Raw genomic sequence first — 9,379 nt, forward strand, 5'->3', positions numbered from 1 at the left:
GGAGCTAACATGACAGACGTTAGCTCCAAATTCCCACTACTCTCAACTCTTGACCTGCCCTCGTCTCTTGACCCTTGTATTCCTCCATCCGAACTAATGGTGAGAACTCCGGCAAAGACGACCACTCCGACAAATACACCGGAGGTACTCCCCGTCCCTCTCATCTCATCCCTCTTTAACATCCTTTACATGTTTTGCTGAGTTATTTTTTATCTTATTTTTTTTTTTCAATACAAAACACAGAAGGGAAGGGAGATCACCAGCGACCACCCGACCATTATACAGGTTCAGTTTTTCCCTATTCATTCTCATTTATTTTTTTATTGCATCAAAACTTGGATTTTCTAATAAAAATAGAAAAAGTGAATTCTATGTAAAAACACCCAGATTCAAAATTAAGAATATCCATATTCAATGAATGCCTCAAATTTTGTTCTTTTTCTACTGTTAAAATAAGATGAATCCTATTTTGTGCAAAAAAAAAGAACACCCATATTCAAGTAACGCGCCAAAATATTGATTTCTAGTGATCCAATACTCCGACTCGCGTAGATCAATTGACGCTCACTTACATTGGTGATGGAACCAGAGCCAGGCGAGAGAACTCTCACTAGGGAACACCAAATCATTCTCCTCCGAAGCAAGTGCTTCCCCGAGGATTACACATGCGAATGCGAGATCTTCCTGATGTTGGATAGTAGAACCGCCAAGGATTCAACATACCGGAGATAGTTCGACATCTTTTAGCTTCTTGGCCCCGTCCGGTATGGCCATCGAAAACAAAAATTTCCTCCCTGGAGCAGAAGAAGAAAAAGAGCGATTGATGAATAGAAAGTTGGAGGAGAGAAGTAGAGACTACTGGCAAACGGGGAATACCTCCAGTGTGTCTGCCGGAGCGGTCTTCGTCGCCGGAGTTCTTGCCATTAGCTCAGATGTAGAAGTGTAGGGGTGGGTCAAAGTTAGATAGAGGAGGCCAGCCAAGTCGAGAGTCGAGACTCGAGAGTAGCGGGAATTTGGAGTTAACGGCCGTCCCGTTAGCTCTATGCACGCTGAGGGAGGAAATCGTGCGAGAGGACACTTGGCGCCTTCCGATTGTGGGGGGCGCAGATTTGAACTCTAAACAATAAACACCGATACATCAAAAATCAAGCAAACACCGCCATTGATTTTCACCACTCATTTTTCATCGCTATCTAATGGTCTTTCGATCTGTGTGCTACTCTCTCCTTAATTGTTCACCGCCAGACACCAAACTGGAACTATTATATAAATCAAAGACTACTAAGCTCCGGAAAATATTCAAAAATTTGTAGCATTTACCTCCTCTGATTCCGTAGACCTATTACTAAACTGCTACTAATTAAGATTCTGGGATCTGAGATACGGAAGAAGGCTGCATTGAGGGAGCAGTAAAGCTGGTCTTCAGTGGCTGGATGAGAACCAGAGAGGTGAGGAGGAGGATTATGATGAGAAGCTCAAAAAAGGTAGAGACTGTTTGCAACCCAATCATCGTTGTTGTCTATCAAAGGACTGGTGGATCAAATGGAACGATGATTCACATGATGAGTTTTAGAAATCATGCTTTCAATTTTCTCAAATTATTCAAAATTTAATCTTCATATCATAAGAAATCATGCTTTCAATTTTCTATACATTCAACAACACCTCCTTTTATATTCATAGGGGATTGTAGGAACTCATACATCGGAGAAAGCATCTCTCGAAACAAGCGTCAAAAATCAATTCCGTAGAAGACCCTGCTTCTCTTCGTCCTTTCGCTAACTTTTGTACCAACTAACAGCTATGTTTGCAAATGTTACTCTATTAACAATACTATTTTTGAAACTCCGTTTTGCTATATTACTAAAATACACTTTCTTTTTTAATATTCTTTGTTATCTAATCAATGATTTTGTGCTGCCCCATTAGGGGTAATTTTTGGTTCAAATAGAAACTGAAATCAGAATCAGCCAAAGTTTCCAATTCTACTCCTGTTAAAAGAAGCCCCATTATTCCTCTTTCTCCAATTAAATCAAAAAATAAATATGATCCAGTATATTACGCACTTTCACTGCCACCCAGTTGGTTGACAGCTTCTACAAAAGCACTCATGGAGCTCTGGGGTCCAACGCATACGTGGAATGTTTGGAACACCAGAGACTGATGAAGAAGGGCTAGCCACAGACGAAAGTTCACCAGAAAGAACAGGAATCTGCTGATGAACTTGAGGCTGCTGCACCAAGAAATTTTGCGGGGGTTTCGGTGCCTGATATGCTGTCTAAATAAAATCAGAAGAAAATAAAGGACAGACATGAGTTCCACAAGTACCCCTGTTTCTTTTTAAAAATGGATATAAAAAGAAGATTTATAACCTTTACCCTACATACTACAATGCCTTTGGATAAATAATTAAAAAAACTAACCTCTAATTCAGTATCTTCAACATTGGTGTCAGCACTTTTAATTATTTATCCAAAGGTGCAACAGGAACCACCCTTGTTGGAATCATTAACATGCGGTGATGCACATTTTAGTCCCTGCAATGCAAGTAATAAAGGAATTGAAACTACAACTTCATTTGATATTATGACTCAAATATACATGGTGGACAGACAGTATTGTGAGTGGTTCTGTGTCTATGTTGGTACAAGTGCCAATATCTGGTTCCTTACGATTCTCATGCACTTGCGTCTCTCTCCACAAATTGGAAGGTTCTGAGAACAACATGGCTGCAAGCTCTTACCTGCAGAATCTATTATCTGGGCAACTTCAGCAGGGGGATACTGCCGCTCAGTGCATGTCTGCATTTTTTTATAAGGTAGTAGTACTTAGCACCAGGGGAACGAAATAACACAAATTTTCAGAATATAGATTGTGTAAACCAATTGAAGAGGACAACTTCTACAATAAAATTTTAAAGCTTCAAAAACTAGCCGAAACAGAGAATTTGTGTTGGACTATTTGCTTCCCCGGCACCATATGGTGAGGCCTCTGGCCCCTCCCTGTGGTCTGTATGTCATTATTTTGGTGCTGCAGGCCTTATCAACAAATGAGTCATTAACAGTTTTATTGACCATAAATATTATCAATGAATGAGAAGACATGTGCCGAACCACCCCACTATTGGAGGCCAATTGAGTTGCATGTGGAGGCACAGAATTTGCCATTATTTCCCTTTCCAATGAAACCTGTTGGGAATCTGGCAATTTGGGATACTTCTCTTCCAGAGAGGTGGGAAGAACTGGTGAAGATGAAGACATGGCTCCAGATGCTAACAAGTTACTGAGCTGCCTTGCACCAGATCTCTGAAAGGATAAAGTAGTGCATTCCTCCATTATTTTCCATATATCAAGAAATGCACACAATATCTGAGATTCATCCACCTAATATTGGTTTGCTATATTGATCAAACAAAAAATATTGGTTTGCTATGGCTCAACAACTCTGTTTTAATAATACTCACCAAATTAAGCCCCTATTAGCGGCTTTATTGCAGAATCCAAAATGTAATACTACAGAGCTCTCATCAGTTTTGGCATCTGTTAAAAGAATGCGTGAATGTAGAATATCAATAAGCAGGAATCACCCTAGAATGTAAGATATTTGGGAGAAGATATTGAATAAAAACCGAAATATACTCTCAGTTTGAATGGCATAACAAACAACCCTATACACATGACAACATTGACAGCACCCATGAATTAATGATATTCTCAAATCTCAACGCAAGAAAAAGTCAACTTTATAAATGAATTTAGAGCAACATAACGGAGAAGCTTCATACGTGAATCATGAACTCTAGTATAGATATTTTATATACAAAATGATAATTCCACCAGAAATGGCCTTGTTTTGCACTACCAGTGCCAAGCCCAAACAAGTGTTGGCAGAGCTGGATTTGTTTTTTTTTTAATTATTTATTATTATTATTTTTTTGGGGGTGGGAGTTTACCAGGGCGCAGGGTGTCAGCAAGAAGACAATACATTGATGCTTGATTCCATAGACATCCACAATGCTTTAAAAATGTATATCTATCTGATAATTCTGGCATGTCTCAGTCTCCTCGGTGACTGGTGTGCACATAAAAAATGCTAGGATCTTAAATCTAATTGCAACTCATGAAGAATCTTTGATATATTTAGCTGCAATGGCATATGTTCCCCTGCTAAAAGGCTTAAGTAAAACTTTGATTTATGAAATAGAACCATTCTACAACGCAAAGGCTTTTGAAAGGCTATTAATTAGTATAAAATGCAATTCTGCCACTACCAATCCAACAACATTCCATGATTGGGGAAGCTAGGGAAACTGGGAATGGAACAAGACCTACAAAAGGTATCTATACTTGGAGGCCTTATCCTTAGGTGTTGCCTGTAAAAGGCCATTACCCAGCTATCTAGGGTCTTGGGAAGGGTGGACTGCATCCAGATTTAACCTTTGGCATGTTTTTACCACTACACCAAGCAAATGGCCCCTAACCTAGGTGATGCATCTCATTTTCAAAATTCACAAGTTACAATGATAATAGTTAACCAAATGCATGTACTGTTTAATTTCTGTGCTTATGGTCTGTTTGCTTAGTAATCAAAATATTATGTGGGCCGTTATGCAGAAGTGATTTACTTTACATATTTGTGGTTTGTTGATTCTACAAGTGCAATCCTTGTATCATCCAAACCGTTTGCAATCTCTGAAACTTACCATCTAGTCTGTAGCTGATTAAAAACAGAAAAAATAAAGACAGGAACGGAAGAACATGATCTTCATTCAGATGGGTTCTCTTGCATGTATTTTGAAAACTGTTGCTTTCTGACTCTGACCAGGAAACAGAGAGAGAGAGACCAAGCTATTTTCTTTGGTTGTTGCATCCATTTTGCTTTGACCAAGGACTATTTCTTTCTTACATTATGGTTTCTTATCCCTTCTAACTTTGTACTCTTTTCTTTCTTGTGTGCATCGAACAAATCTGAGTACGTTATGTACAAGCTTAAGGAGATGGGGAAGATAGCAGAGAAAGATATCCTGCAGATTTGCAACCAGTTTGACAGGCTAGACACAGGCGATTGTGGGAAGATCACACTCCCTGATATTATGGAAAATCATCATTGAGTTGATATGGAAAATCAATCGCCCATGTTGGTTTCAATGCATGACCAGCTATAGTAGATGAACAATCTTCCTGCTTCATCTGAGATTTTATGAAGATTTTATATGAATAACAGAAGAGAGAGAGAGAGAGAATCTTTTCTTTTTGGAGATTAAAAGGAAGAATGGGGAAACTCCAAAATAGAGAGAATGCAATACAAAAAACAAACAGATGGCTGACAAAAAGATTTACCACAAAAGTAAATCCGTAAGGATACTGGATTAAAATCTCTATTTACCCTCCAAATGCAAACACAAGATGACGAAATTAAATAACAGTTAAATGCATATTGAAAAAAACGAAATGGATCAAATTCCAGCAAAAGAGAAAATCCAATCAGAATTATATTTGAAAGACCAAGCACGTGAAGCGAAGTTTCGCATAGGTGTTCCGACAATAAGATGTACGATCATCACCAAGTGAAGTAGAATGGTGGTTTACATACCGATTAAAACGAAATGGTTCATCTCTCTGTTTGGCGATGGAAGAAGGCTTGGAGTTCTCGCAATCTCTCTTTTTGTCTCTTCGACTGGATTGAAAATGGGAAAACTCCAATCTCCAATCTCCTGTTTCGTCTCTTCGACTAGATCGAAAATAAGGAGAGCATTTTCGTCAAAAGAAAAACAAATCATAAACCGGAATGAGAATCACATTCCCTGGGGAGGGGTCGGGAATGGCCATTCCCCCATACGATGGGAATCCCATCAACCAAGCACTTGGAATGAGAATGGGCCATTCCAATTCTGATTCCAGGCTACTACTATTCCTTCGAACCAAACAGACCCGAATTTTATTTTTTGTCGTTTCATATTGATAACCAAATGACGATGTTTCATCACTTGGTGCTTACTGCTTAGTAGGATAACAAGTAGATATTACGTTACATACAAGACAGTGTCTTGTGAAGAAGAAGAAGAAGAAGATATTAAGAATAGGGATGTTTGCAATTATTTGATTTTGATGTACCTATTAACATATTTGATTTAATGTTCAACTAACCTCATACTGAGCTCTCTCAATGAAAGCGAGATTGTTAGGTCCTACAGTCCAACCCATTTAATTAAGCTGGTGCAGGTGTAACAACTCACAAACGTCAATGAAATTATATAACTTGAGTACCGAATTTGTTAGATGGGGTTGAGGACCTTCTGGTACAAGCTTTCTTTTCTGATAAGCATGCTATCGCCTATGAGTCTTCATATCCACGTGAGAAAGACTCTGATTTTATTTATTTTTATTTATTTTCGGTTGAGGTGGCAGTGGGTTCTTGTTGTGTTCTCCTTTTTGGCATTTTACGGCGTCTGAATTTGATGCAACAACGGAATAGATGTGTTCTCCTTGTTGACACTTGTCCATTAAAATATTTCTAACCTATCTTTGAAAAAAATTAATATTTATCAATTATTCATTTAACATATTTACTTTGTTGTACTTGTACCTACTTGATCTGGTCCCGGATCCGATTATCACGCATTGTGCCTTGTGGGCATCAAACTTCATCATTCTGCAACCATCGGGTCGTATTATCGGTTGGACTTGGACGCCACGTGGGCCTTTTTCTACATTCCTCCAAATTATTAAGTCCAAACGCCACGCGGCCCACGCCCTTTACTTTTCCATCATTCTTTGCTATATATATTGTCACATATGTGGACTGTCGTTGAAGACTTGAAGGTGTGGGTATATATACGATAACCTGTCCGGATCAAATTCAAGAGGGGTTCCAATTCATCCAACTCTCAAATACAATACGAGAATGGATGCATATGATATCGGAGAACTATGTATAAATACAAATTCACTCTTATACTAAAATTTAATTAATTAAAATAAAATAATGAGTATAGAAAATTAGGTCACTTTATTACATAAATACTAATATGATGTTAATCTGATATATACATATATATAATAAAGTAGAATGATGTTACTTCATGGCCCGAGCTTTCTCCATGGAGAACTTTCAGCCTCTCTCATTTTATCCTTCCTTGCTCCCTCATGAAGCCACATCATCACTCCCTTCTCCCTCTTTCATAATGACACCTCGTCATGTTTGGCCCACCCCTCTTTCCTCTATGTTTATCCCTTCCTAAAACTATTCCTAAAATCTCTCTCTACCAAAATCTAATCTAATCTAGCCAAGTGACACTATTATCCCCCACCTTTTAAAAAATTATCTATAATTCTTATTTATCTCTTCAATTATCTCTAATTTAGTAGAGTTTATCTCCTAAATTATCTCTAATTCCTATTTATCCTCTCCTCCACTTTTCATCTATATCTATCAAAAGAAAGTTTGAATTAAAAAAAAAATTTAAGAATTACTTAAATATTATCATAAAATTATGTAATAACTTTAAAATATTTATTAAAAACACAAAAAAATCGTAGATTTAATAATTTTTATATTATTAATTATTTTATTCTTTTACGAAATTCATAACAAAATTTTATACTATATAAATTATAATTTTATGAATTATTCAATTTAATTACTTAATTAATTAGCACTATTTTATGATATTTATTTAATTATTTAACTTATTTAATTAATTAATAGTATTAGAAATACATTATTTAATTGTATTTGTTAATTAGTTACAGTATTTATTTAATTAAATACCATAGTTAAAAAATACTGTTACAAAAAATACATCTAATATTGTTAAATAATTAAATAAATACCATAATAATAAAAATATTAATTAATGAATGTCTAATTAATTATATCAAAATACTGTTAATTAATTAATAATATTTTCCATAAATACTATTTATTAATTAAATATTAAATAATTAAATAAATACCATAATTAATAACAAAAGTATCATTAAAAATAGTGTAATTAATTATGGTATATATTTATTTATTTTAGGTATTTTTGTAATTTTTGTAAGCTCAAGGGTGTATTTTAGTCAATTTGGACTTAAGGAGGCCAAAACAAAATTTTAATCTAATGGTGGGTACTTTGGGTTAAAAAATGAAGGAAGAAGATGGATTTGAGTATACATAGTAGTTTTGCGTGTACGGGCCAATGAGACTAGCCAAAATGGAACATGGGTATTTTTAGATGTAATTTTACAGGGTGGGGTTTCTAGGTATTTTGAATCAATTGGTGGGGTCAGATTGGCCTAAATAGGTTCGGATTAGGTAAATCTTTAGGGGTACTGATTAGGTTAATTTATTAATTTTGAAAAATAATTTTGGTGTAATGGAGGGGAAAATGAGGCAATTTTTTGTTGAAATTTGGTAGGGTGGTGTTTTTGAGCATTATGCATTGATTGGTAGGGTTAGATTGGCCTAATTATGTCGAGATCAGGCAGATTCATAAAGGATTAGGCAAATCTTCAGGGATAGTGATTAGGTTAATTTATTAATTTTGAAAAAGAATTTTGGTGTAATGGAGGGGAAAATGAGGCAATTTTTTTTGTTGAAATTCGGTAGGGTTGTGTTTTTGAGCATTATGGGTTGATTGGTAGGGTCAGATTAGCCTAATTATGCCAAGATCGGGCAGATTCATAAAGGACTTGATCTAGTAAATGCAAAGCTTTGAAACAGAATTTTGGTTTAATTGCGGGGCAAACAAAGGTATTTTGGGCTGAATTTTTGTGGGTAGGGTTTTTAGGGTGTTTAAAAATTTATGGAAATATCTGATTGATTTTTGGGGCCAAAATCATGAAAATTTGGGTCAATAAGAGCATCCGAAATAGAATATTTATTCAATGATGGGGCAAATGGGAAAATTTATCGATAGATGTTTGGGTGTGTCTAGGATTCAATTGTGTCGTATAATTGATTCAGAGGTGTTAGGATGAAGGAGATTTGGGTTGTGGGTGCTTTAAGCTAACGAAAGGGTTCGATAGACAATCTTGGTTTGATAAAAGTATAAATGAAGAGGAATCTTGGGTTGAAATTTCAGGGGTAGATATTTAAGTAGGTCCTATGTTTGATGACAGTGTTCGGAGATTTTTAGTACTCAGGAAGGATCAGAACAATATGATCAGGTATTCAGGGTAAATTGGGGTTTTGATGGGAATTGAGCAAAAATCAAGTATTGACAATGGGGTTTCTAGAGGTATTGGTCTCTTGGATCATTTGGTGGGGTTTGATTGGTCTATAAATGGTATGATCAAAGGCATTTAAGAAATAATTATCTTGGCCAATGAGATAGCGCAAATTAAAATCTTAGTACGATGAAGGTTAAATGGGGGATATCTGTAATGAAATTTTG

General features: G+C 36.1%; 1 long non-coding RNA gene across 3 annotated transcripts; it reads right to left on the minus strand.

Annotated features, from left to right (window-relative positions):
• Positions 1-497: 497 nt before the first annotated feature.
• On the minus strand, positions 498-6,189 carry LOC104601755 (uncharacterized). Of its 3 annotated transcripts, XR_016079817.1 has the most exons (5): positions 5,593-6,189; positions 3,464-3,539; positions 2,424-3,305; positions 877-2,278; positions 498-794 (listed from the first exon to the last, which is right to left on the minus strand). It is a non-coding gene; the product is annotated as an uncharacterized LOC104601755 (long non-coding RNA). The 3 variants fall into 3 exon arrangements; XR_016079813.1 differs by having other exon boundaries at positions 498-2,278; XR_016079815.1 differs by having other exon boundaries at positions 498-2,278; positions 2,424-2,801; positions 5,593-6,188.
• Positions 6,190-9,379: the final 3,190 nt, after the last annotated feature.

This window comes from Nelumbo nucifera, chromosome 1 (assembly GCF_055504915.1).
Source record: "Nelumbo nucifera cultivar China Antique chromosome 1, China Antique-T2T, whole genome shotgun sequence".
NCBI lineage: Eukaryota > Viridiplantae > Streptophyta > Magnoliopsida > Proteales > Nelumbonaceae > Nelumbo > Nelumbo nucifera.